At 41.0% G+C, this 11765-nt stretch overlaps 1 long non-coding RNA gene across 2 annotated transcripts in view; it reads right to left on the bottom strand.

The window, feature by feature from the left end:
- The window catches only part of LOC148315813 (uncharacterized), a 35493-nt gene extending 24795 nt beyond the window's left edge, over positions 1-10698 (bottom strand). Inside the window, exons 1-2 of one of the 2 annotated variants that reach the window (XR_015840526.1) lie at positions 10592-10698; positions 10413-10492 (exon numbers count right to left, since the gene is read on the bottom strand). This is a non-coding gene — a long non-coding RNA (uncharacterized LOC148315813). Of the gene's footprint in view, positions 1-10412 lie in introns of both variants that reach the window. The other variant, XR_015840524.1, reaches the window with a different exon arrangement.
- Between the last annotated feature and the right edge of the window lie 1067 nt (positions 10699-11765).

The raw sequence follows: 11765 nt of genomic DNA, 5'->3' as shown, positions 1-11765 counted from the left end.
CAACTTCCTTCAGAGCAAGACACTTCAGTCTATTTTATTTTTTTGGAACGATGCTCTGAAACTTGAATCACAACTCCCCGTTTGTCTGCATTATTCAGGTGATGCTGCGTACTGGTTGGGCTATTTTTTATTTTTTTTATCATCATCTTCATGGAACGAGAGAACGTGGCCTCTGGAGTTGACAATGTGCTGGCTGAGGACGAGGCCGACGCTGACTCGGCACTTTTAAGGCAAACGGCTCGCCGGCGCAGCGTTAATGTCGGCCATCTTGACGAGACAAAATGGCACGCAGACAACGTGGATGAATTATGTTTAAAGGCCACCGGAATGCCTCTTTCAATTTTTAGACGATAATATTTTAAAGATGTACATTTATTTATCATAGCTTCATCAACTTAATAGCAACTGCAGGAGGAGTTGGAAAGATGCTAGTCTAGTTCTTGACGACTGTTTTGATGCCCTTGAGCAAGGCACTGCGCCCCAGTGTCAGCATGTGTGATTTGGGATTTTCTGAGTGGTGTCCCGCACAAATACGGAAAAAAAAAAAAACAAAGAGCGCAAGCCGATTTTCAACTTGAGGATTTATTTTTTTTCATCTTTTAGCATCCAATCTTTTGCTTTGAATCACACCTCATATCTCGATTGACTCTCGCTTTACCCATCACTTATTTTGGCTAGCTAACATGTTGCATTTATCCACTGAATGGCGATAAATCAATTCTTTGTATCTTAATTAGCAACAATCTCTTGAATCGTATCAATCAAAAGCACGGGTGTCAAACTCAAGGCCCGGGGGCCACATTTGGCCCGCGAAGGCAAATCATGAGTTTACTTGTTTCTAAAATTATCAAAACCAAAATTGCAAATTGTCTTCACTTAATGACGATATGTTACACTTTATTAATTTATTTCTACAAGCTCCTTTACTGCATCATTACATTTTTTTAAACATAGTAACAGTTGAACACATTTTTGCTAGTTATCCATCAATTTGTTGTGTGTATGTGATCAAAAAATTCTGAAGCGCTCTGCGTTATAACAGCATACCGATGTGACAAACGGCAAAAAAAATGGGGTTGACAACTGTGATCTACTGCACCGTATTGGGGTGGGAGGAGGGGGTTGGTGTGGGAATTAGTGTGTGTGTGTGTGAGGGGGGGGGCGTTTGGGTGATAAACTGGCACACAACCAAGCGCTAATGCCCCTTAAATGTCAGCCACTACGTCTTGGGACGGGAGAAAGAGAGCACATTCATATTTTAGTGAGGCGGGCGGGTGCACCCTGGGACACAAATGAGAGGCTGGGGGGGGCAGAGTGGTGTGAGTGGGGGGGGGGGGGCACAGTCAGGCAGCACACGTAAAATGCGGGGAGGGGGGGGGGAAGCGAACGTGTTTTTTTTTGTTGTTGTATTTCAATCAAAACTGGTCGTCTCACTCAGCACACTCCTGATGGTGGGGGTCGGCCGTGGTGGTGGTGGTGGGGGCGATCTGGTGTTGGGGGTGGGGTTGGCTTGCGAGCGAGAGAGAGCGATTTTTTTGCAGCGGGGTGAAAGGCTGGCGGTCATGTGTGCAGGGCTCATGACAAAAGGCCCTTTTATGTGCAGCGTATGCAGATAGAGGAGGCTCCTTTGTGCACAAATGGAGATCCCATGCCTGGGTCTACCCACGGCCGCCACCGAGATTTTTTTTGGGGGGGGGGGGCGAGGGCCAGGGGGCGTTGAGTGCCATCACTGTGTCTGGTGGGGGGAGGGGGCAGACCCAGTCACCCCGCTGCCAGGCTTGCCGGGAGGAGGCGGAGGAGGAGGGGAAAAGGGGGGCGGAGCTACAAAAGCTTGCTTGGCGCATGCACGCGCTGCTGCCGGTTGGAAAGCAGGAGGAGCAAAGTCAAATATTAGTCGCTGGCCAATGGAAAATCAAGCCTCGTCAAATGTTTTTTATTTTTTTTATTTTATTTTATTTTTTTACTTAGTGTTGCAATGAAGCAAATTGACTTTTTCTTGGATAGCATCAAGTGTTTTTAAAAAAAAATTAAAAAAAAATCCTGTAATCAGTAAAACGTATTTACAGGAATTCTCCCATAATGTGCCATTTCTTTAAATTCAAGTCATTCATCAGTTGTAGATCCTACAAAATCAAACCAGCAATATTCATGCCACAAGGACACACACGCACACAACAAGCACTGAGCTTGTAAATGTCTTGACAAATTATAAATTTAAAAAAATTTTAAATAAAAAAATTAAATAAAAGTTAGCCTTTGTGATATGTTTTTCCTCAGGTACAGTAATTTCTTACATCAAATTAGAGGCTAAAGATGGGGTCAGAGATGACTTGCTTTTTTTTTTTTTTTAACAGATTATATTAACATTTTCTAAGATTTTTTTGCAAGCACCCCTTAACTTATCCTTATTATGAGACAAAGTTAAGTTGATATTAACTACTTAGTTACAATTAATTGGTGCGCAATACGTTAATGGAATTATAATCCTCCCAATACTTAAGCAGCGTCGATGTCGAAATGGTACGAGGTTATAGTGTATGACACGAATATTGAATCTCAACAAAATACACTACTACAGATTTCCCAGCATGCCTTGCGTCTCCTGCGACGACGCACTGCGTGATCTCAAATGCTTATTTCCTCTTTGAATATCTCGTGTGAGCTGCAAAAACGCTGTCAGCGCAAATCAAGTTTTCGCAGCCCTTCAGCTGACGCGCGCTTTTATTTCGCCCCAAATTAAAATGTCCTCTTGAGCACGTCTTATGAGTTGTTCCCCCGCCCCACCCCCTTTTCTTTTTTCATGCATGGCTATAATTTGAACGCTGCGGTGGCGAGATGGCCGCTTCCAAACTTCCCAACATTGGTCAGAGCTGACATATTATAATGCTCCAACTGCTTCTTTGATCACATTGCCCCGGCAAATATAAGACACGTCTTCAATCACGCTGCACTCAGTCCACAGTTTGTAACAAGGCGCGTCACCAAAGCTCCTGAAATGGCCTCAAATTGCGGTCGAATTTTTGATGATGCACGATCAAATAAGCTTGACGCCGTGGTGACAAGTGTGGATATGGTTTGCGAAGCGGCAAGCAGCATCTGCTGGACATCTGGAAGACTGCAAGTCACCAACAGCCTTTCTGGTGCCCCTCCAGCCGAGTGGGAGACGGCAAGGCTGAATTGGGGGAGGGGGGGGTTGGCGTGACCCTCGGAGTGAGCCGACCCACGGGAGTCGTGTGGCGCACTCAACCTGACCGCTGCCTAAATCAAAGGCCACATAAATAACGATGAAGCTGGAGTGTGATAAACGTGTCGCCGCCTCTGCGTGCCTGGAGAAAACAAAGACAAAATTGCAACCCCATTTCGCTAACACATTCCCTTGAAAAGTTTGCCATTTATAAAGCACATTCTATTGTTTTGTTTTTTTTTAATCATTTAAATCATAAATTATGGGAATGGTGGTGAGCGCATGCGCCACTCACTTCTGAGGTTGCAAAATCAAATCTGGGCTGTGGCCTTCCTTGTTTCTAAATTGTGGTGAGTGCGACTATGGTTGCGCAATTAATTGAAATTCAATTGATCATTTCACTCAAAGATTAAAAAAGTGGCAGTCGAGAAAACTATTACAAACAGTATTTAAAAAAATAATAATAAATAATAATAATAAATATAAATAAATAAATATATATATGTTTTTTTTTTATTTGATGGAAGTTCGAGTAACTCTTTAGACAGCGTAGCTGTACCTAGTGTTGTGTCTGGTGACTGTGTCCGTATTTTTAGATAGACGTTATTTTGGTTTCACCGTCATAGCGTCAGTTCTCAGTGTTCACGCCAAAAGGGTGTGTTTCGAGGGGAAGAAAAAGAAAGAAAAAAAAAAAGTGTCTGGAACACTGTGCTGCTTTTATTAATGAGCGCTAATCGCTGGGAGTGAAGCAGCTCAACTCAGGGAGAGAAGCTGAAACCAAAGCAATTATGCGGCACAGGTCTGAGCCCTTACACAGCACTTAAAGCACTTTTTAAAAGGCCACCTGGGCACAATGTGCTCAACTTTTTTCGGGTGCCCATTTTTCTCTCTTTTTTTTTTTTTTTTAACAGACGCCAGGGCACGGACTCGATTGTTAAGAAGCAGGGAAAGTAATCCCTGGAGTCTGGCCACTAAACCTGCTCTGTCCTGGTAACCATGGCAGCAGACAGGTAGTGTCTGGGTCACGGGGTAGTCATGGCACTCGGACCGGACCCCTTTGCTTCATTATGAGAAAAATGAATAAAAAAAGGTAAGGCGTAAATACGAATTGGCACGTGAATATTGTTCAACGCGTGTCAGCTGGGTTCCACGTCGTGAACAACGCCACTGGGTCGGCAGCTACTGAACACGCAGGCCCACTGGCAGATTGATTGTAGGAGAGCCCAGATATGTTGACTGATTTATTTTTAAAGAAAATTATGGTAATTAATAAATGTAGAAATAAAGGAAAACATTTTTTTTCTTCTTGCAGGTGTTGATTTAATTGAACAGGGCTGGGTATCGATTAAAATTTCCAAAATCGATTTGATTAGACACACAAGGACCCGATTCAATTAGATTTTCGATTCACGTCAATTGATTTTCGATTCAATCAAGGATTTCACGCAGTAACAATTTTCCTTTGGTATGGAAGGTTTTATGAATCGATATCGGGCCATGAAAAGGAAAATTGATTCAAATTGATATATCGATTATTTTTTAAACCCAGCCCTAAAACTGACTGTCGCAGTATTATTAAGGTTTTCACCATGATCACATCGACGCAAATAAAAATGATGAGTTGCGGGCTTTACTTGAAGATTTCCCATCTGTAATATTTCACCTCATAAAGTACAGATTTCCAGTTTTGTTGGAAGTGTTTCACCAAACCAACTGCCCAAAAGTATGGTCGTCTGTCTGCCCTTTCAACGAGGTACACATGATCTCGCTTGGCCTTTCCTCCATTCGCCGCCGCTCCCTCGCCCTCCAGTTGCTATGAGACACTACAGCCGCAGCCAAGGCCTCCGCCATTCATTACGGCAGGAACAAAAGCCAAAGGCGCTGGACAAAGCGGGGCAGAGCGACTCCAACCAGCTCCCACTTAACACGCACGTCACACCTCCGAGTGCTCCGCTGACATACAAATGGCCAATTAAAGCTCGCCCTTCTCCTCCTGCCTTCTTTCTGGAGACCAGCAGCCACAAACGTGCGGGGCTCAACAGGTTACACAAAGTTTGAAATTCTCGAGGCATCGGAAAGAAACACGATGTGGAAATGCTCGCCTGAAATAATTCCAAGTCAGACGGGGGTGAGAGTAGCGTTAAAGCGACAGGTTTTGTTGGTTAGCACTTTGTAACCTATTTGTAGGAGGGGGGCCAAGAAATGTTGGTGCGAAACGGAGAATTTCAACTCAATTTTGGACGAGGTGTAACACAAATATATAAAATGTGTTTATTATTATTAAATATCCAAAAAGATCAACATGCATGACATGATGATTAATTTAATTTTATTGTGCATTTATACATTTCCTAGCGGTGCAAATGTCAGACATTTGGAGAAATGGCCCGCATAAAAAATGTAATAATGGCATTTTTATTTAATACTAATGACTGTAAATTGTGAAAAAAAAAAAAATCGAGGCGAGATTGAAAAATACACAATGTGACGCTGATTCAGCTTATTTGGCATTGGTGAGGATTAGGCCGTTCTAAAATTGGCTTAAATTGCACTTCTAATGCGTTTCAATTTTTCCCATTCATCCAGAAATGAAATGTCCGCAAACTAACACATGCTTAAAAGTCACATTCATTATTTCCTTTAAGTGAGAACGGGACATTTTGACAAAAATAGAATCCGCCAGTCTCACGAAAAGAACGCGCAAAACTAAAGTCGCCGAGAAACGCCCGACGACGATGGTGCGATGAACACAACAGACGGGGGGGGGGCAATCCGTCTTTGTAATTGCTGCTCGGACCGCCGTGATTCAGGCGAGTTTGGACCAATGAGTGAAGTGAGCGGCCAGCTGCCGACTGCAATGGTCCAACGTGGCCGCGTCCAAACCTCAACGCAGGCCACGCCCCTCGGCATGAGAAGGGATGGGAAAGAAAAGGGGAGGCAGATGAATTAAAAGTGGGCAGGCTACAAAATTAAAACTCCCTCCCTCCATTTTGTCCTGGTCTGCCCTTCCTTTCACTGCACTGCAGACTTTTTGTTCTACAATCGACGTGACGGTTGAGAGCGCACACCTCACACATTCTTTTATTCGAGAGGCTAAAAACAAATGTTGCTGTGCAACGGGGCGGGGGAGCCAAATACTTTTTCAAAAAAAAAAATAAATAAAAAAAACAGCAAAGAGAGTATAAAGTCAGAATTCGAACATCGGGATAGATTGTAAGGTTTGATTTCGAGCCAACGTGAGCCAACGCGAAGGAGCTGTGACGACTGAACGATTAAAACGACTAAAAAAAAAAGGAAAACAAACTGCAAAGAGTAAAATCTTAAGATATAATTTCTAAAATTCAACCTAAATTTGCTTATTATAAGTTATTTTTGCTGAAAATAAAATCAGACAATTCTGCTCGTTTAGAGATGCATCTTATTTGAACTTAACACTATTGAGTGTTAACAGCTCGTTTTATGGCACGTGAGGTTGAAAACAAACGCTTTCAACATTTTAAGATGACTGACCATCAATCACAGGCCCTGATGTGCAGTTTCATAAGACAAATTTTCTCATTTGTAAGATTTTCTATCACCCAGTAATAAAATGAATTGAGAAAACGGCAGTTTAGTGCTTTATTTAGATTTAAGGCGTGTTTAACAAAACATTTATTTCACTTTTCAATGTCTGCACACTCAGTTTGAGTTGCATCCCAGCGTCCTTCAATGATGAAGCTCATCCATTTTTGAAACAATGATACCCTCAGTCACAATTTGGTTCTTGCATAACTGGACCTGTTGTAGAAGACTGTGCTTTTGCAAAATAAAAATGGTCAAAGATATGTCTATTTTTTTTTATCTTATTTTAGGAGAATTTAATTTTTTTTCTTATGTTTTTTTTTCTTGTCCTGGTCCAGTTTTTAGGATAAAAACACAGTATTATTTTCTTATTTTTCCAAATCTTGGTCAGGTAATATTGTCTTGTTCTGCTTGTATCATTCTTATTAATTTATTTTTTTTCTTCAAAATTTCCAGTGGAATTTTTTGCAGTGCAGAAGATGAAAGAATTTGTTTGATCATCATTACGATGGCATAATCATGATATGCGTAGCGTGGTTCTGCTCGAAATTTCGGAGGAACGTACCAAGATCTGTGGGCTCTTTTAGAACATTTTCTCATTCAGACGTTTTCAGACCCTCCGGGGGTTTTACTTACTTTAATATTAAAATTGTGTTTTTAGAATCACCGAGCAAGGCTAATAACCTCTGATGACCTTGAAGCAGGATGTGGACATTTGGAAGTGGTGTGTGTGTGTGTGTGTGTGCTAGGCAGGCCTTGTTACGCTAACACGGCCTCCTTCTTTCTCTGGAATTCCCAGCTAAACAGGAAGCAGCGAGCTGCCGAGATTGCTTTCATTTGCTTTTTCAGGCCAGGCTGAACGAGCGGCGTCTTCTCCGCCTCGCGTCGCGTAGGATCCCGAAGCGTTCTTGGCCGACGGGACGCAAAGACGTGCAAGTTGTGCCAAAGCAGACAATAAAGCAGAATGGAGCAACATGCCAAATTGCTGGGGCAATTCAATCCAGAGGCTCATTTTTCCAAAATGATTCACACTGGAGGGGAGAGCGCTTTCCTTGTCCTGAGATGAACTCGTTGAGCTCTCAGTCAGCATTTCCAAGGAAGCGTTGGGAGGGGTGGGGGGGGTGGGCGCACACGTGAATGCGCGCACGGATTCAATGGCACACGCAACCGCGCTTCCTTCTCGACGCACTCTTTGCCCGACTGTGGATTTAGGTCATGTATCCAAAAGCCCTCGACATACAGGCATGCAAATGTTTGAACAAGACATCTTCAAAGTAGCAGGAGAGCAAAAACGTTATTGCTATGTAAGGGAATAAAAAAAAATTTAAAAAAAAATTTAAAAGCCAAATAAGGGCACTGGAGGTGGGGGCGGAGCATAGTTGTGGGAGGGGTTAGCATGTTACATGCTGCGCGGCGTACACCAGCACCCCTGTTACGTGACTGCGGGACAAACGGCGTTTTAAAGTGCGCACGAGGGAGTCGAATAATACAATAATCATCCCGAATATTATTAAGACTGTGACATCAAGCCATTAAAAAATGATTGGGTTCTCGCTTTTACCCGTGCTTGTGTCCCACCAGAGCACTTCGAATGAATACTTCATGTACGTGGACCTCAGCTAACCTTGTTTGGTTATCCCTGGAAAAAAAAGGCTGAAAAGTAGAGATGTTGGATGACACTTTTTTTTTTTTCTATGCCGATACCAAGTGCAGATATCAAATTTCATTTAAAACGGTGACATTTAGAAGACGCTTCGCCTCTCATCCGAGTAGCCAAGTTGGCGCAGTCCGAACCAGGACTTGCTGCATGAAGTGATGTAGCCTACAAGGAGGAGAGGCGAAACTTTTTTCAAAAATGGCCTTCTCAGATGACACGTCTGTCATAATTTAATAGTTGAACATTTTCTAAGCAAAACTGAAACAGCACCTGTTTTTTGTTTTGCTATATGAAACCTGCGCTTAAAAGATCCAAACTCGCATAAAACAAAATTGTTTTGTTTTTTAACGACTGTACTGTCAGCGATCGGGTGTCTTTTGTGCAAAAATGACTTTTTAAGGGTTGTTTTTTTTTTTTGTCTGTCGAGCATCAGCAAAGGCTGAGTAGATTTCCTTTATTTTCCAGTTACAATCCCCTTTGCTCTCGATAAAGGAGTATCGTTGCTCAAAATCTGACAATAAAAAATGTCATTAATCCGTCAGCATGGTCACCTCATGTAGTATTTGACGAACAAAAAAATGTTTGCAATCTCACAACAACAAGCTTAACTCATTCTTAACAAAACAGCAAAGCCGACATGATCATGAAATCTAGCTTAAATGCCAAACGGATTCGAGGACAGCCCAAAAGCACCTCATGAGCAGCCCGTGGGATTGTTCTAAAAATAGTTCACCACTGATGGCAAATTGGGATTTTGCAGGAAATCTATTCAGTACAGGAAAGTGAAAACTTATTGGGGGGGAATCATTGTTGATAATTAGATTACTGTGAGAAATTATTAACAAGATGACTGACGTTAGGAATTATTAATGGCATATAAAGAACGGTAATTTGAGCGAATATGTTATTTCAGAAGTGTGTAAATTGATAGATTTATTTTTCTGGATTTTTTTTTTTTTAAAGAATTATTTGAAATGAGAATTAAAAGGGAGAATTTGGTCATAGTTGTCCATTTGACATTTGTGCTTTAATTAAATAAATCACAATTTGCAAGATGGTACTCCGTTTTATTTTCTTCTATTTGATGTTTTAAAGCCTTTTGCAAGAGCGCCTCTAATTTCTTTTATTTGTAAATTTCCACCCTTTCTTGTCATTTTAACGTTCACTGTCTGTCCGTTTGGACCCAAAGGTACCTAGAACTGGACCTAACTTTTGTTCACAATATCCAAGTGTTAATATTGTGCAAAGGGACTTTGATACAACTCAACCGCTCCTGTATGCAAATGTCAATGCAAAGTGAACGACGCTGTATTACGATAGCAGAAAATTTACTTTGGTTATTTATGATTGTATTAAGTTCTGTTTCGTGCACACTTTTTTTTGGGCAGCAGCTGTTGTGAAAGCGTGAAATTAAGTCAAGTTGAGTTCAACTCACCAGGACTGGTCCATTTTTTTTACTGATTACTCACTCATGTATTTTTTTTTTTTTAAGGGCACATTTTATTCATATTTTTCAAAAGTAACAATACTTGGGTGTTATTTTTGGCAACGTTGTCCACCAGCTTTGGACCGGTAATGAATCAATGTACAGCATCAAAATATAAAGACTGGCTAGCATAAAAATGTGATATTTAAAATGTCAAGATATGGATTTTTAAAAATACTATAGAGGAAGAGTTGCTTAAGTTTGACCAAAAAGGTCACAAATTCGCCAATATGAACACTTTATGGCCCTAGTTGTTATCTCAAGGCCAGTTACAAACAAATAAAATGTGAACTTTTGACATTGAGTAACATATGACAACAAATATGGCATCAATTTAAGAAAATATCAAAACTAGCCGACACGAAATTATAATATTTTAAGTCATTTTGTTTGGCTTTTGGTAACCTCAATCAACAAGAATCACAAACAGCAACGACGGCACAACACAAACGATACAAAGTCAAAGTCAAGTGACACATTTTAGTTCTAAAGTGTCGTTTTTGAAATGGAAAAATGCAACTCACCAGCGTGTGCTCTCGTCCAGTTCTCCAAAAAAGAAAAAAAAAAAAAAAAGAAGAGACGCAGCAGTTTTCTGCCTCCAAGTCTGACCAAAAATACGGAAGAGCACAAAAAGTGTGTGCGTCACGTCGTCAAACGGAGAAAAAATAAAAAATAAAAAAATAAAAACGCTGCGGGAACGTACGTAGTCATCATCACAGCAGCATTTCAGTCGGTTAGGGCATTGTTCTCTCTTCAAATAAAAGCGTTTGATCTCTTTTATCCTCTTTTATCTCTCGTCCTCAATGGCCCCCTCGAACGTTCGTGACGCGCGCCTGTGCGTAATCGACGTGCTTCTTCTTCTTCATTCTTTTCTTTTCTTCTTCTTTTTTTTTTAAACCCCAATTGTTTTTGCGGGAATTATTATCCGTCCATTATCTGATTGGTGTTATTATTATGCTGATGAATCATATTTTTGCTGACCTAAATATGCACGATAAATCACCAAATTTTGTACAGTCGTCAGGCCTGGTGAAAATATGGACGCAAATGGAGCTGCTCTGTAGCGCCCCCTACAGTGGAGAAAAATAAATACAATCCGGGTCACGAAAATTGGACAGCACGTGTAAAACGACCAGACGTAAAAAAAAAAATTACCGCGATCTAAAGTGCGATGATTCACCGTGACAATAAAAGCTGCTCTAACTTGACCCAAATGATCCTGTCTTCTCAACATTTCTCACATTTGATGGCGATAGAGGCCTGAAGACATCGACGAACTTTTTTTTCCATCATAACAGTAGCGTCATCTACGAGCAAAAGGAAATACATGTTTTATTAGTTGATCATTTCTTCATAGTCGGTTAACCAGATCGACTTCATATTTGCTCAGAAGAGTATTTCGGCGTTCATTAAGTTAAATCCGTCCCTTTTGCTTAGCATCTAATCATTTTAATGGTCTTTATATTCCCACAGTTTCAAGATTAGCACCATTATGCTTCAAAGACCAACAGGTAGTGATGGGGAAATGATGCTTCAAATTTGCTTCATGAACCAGTTGTTGTATTCTTTGACTCCTCTAGATAGCACTCTTGGTTTAAATAACGGGGTTTACGGAATGGCAAATCAAAGTACTTTCAGCCCAAAGTGGAACAGAGAGCGCCATCCAGAGGAGTAAAAAAAAATAGCAACTGATTCATGAAGCAAATTTGAAGATTCATATTCCAATCACTACCAACAGGTGCATGTTTCTGTGCAAATGTGGCGGAAAAACACAGACAGTTCAGCAGACTTTTTCAAGCTTTCTTTTGATAGGCCCATAAAAACTTCACACATTAAATGGCATGAACAGTTTCCAGAAATTCACCATATTGTTTTTT

The sequence above is a fragment of the Idiotropiscis lumnitzeri genome, unplaced genomic scaffold (genome assembly GCF_059441095.1).
Source record: "Idiotropiscis lumnitzeri isolate Australia: NSW breed Sydney's pygmy pipehorse unplaced genomic scaffold, RoL_Ilum_1.0 HiC_scaffold_35, whole genome shotgun sequence".
NCBI classification, from domain to species: Eukaryota; Metazoa; Chordata; class Actinopteri; order Syngnathiformes; family Syngnathidae; genus Idiotropiscis; species Idiotropiscis lumnitzeri.
Note: the sequence above shows the minus strand (reverse complement) of the source record. Positions and strands in the feature narration are given on the sequence as shown.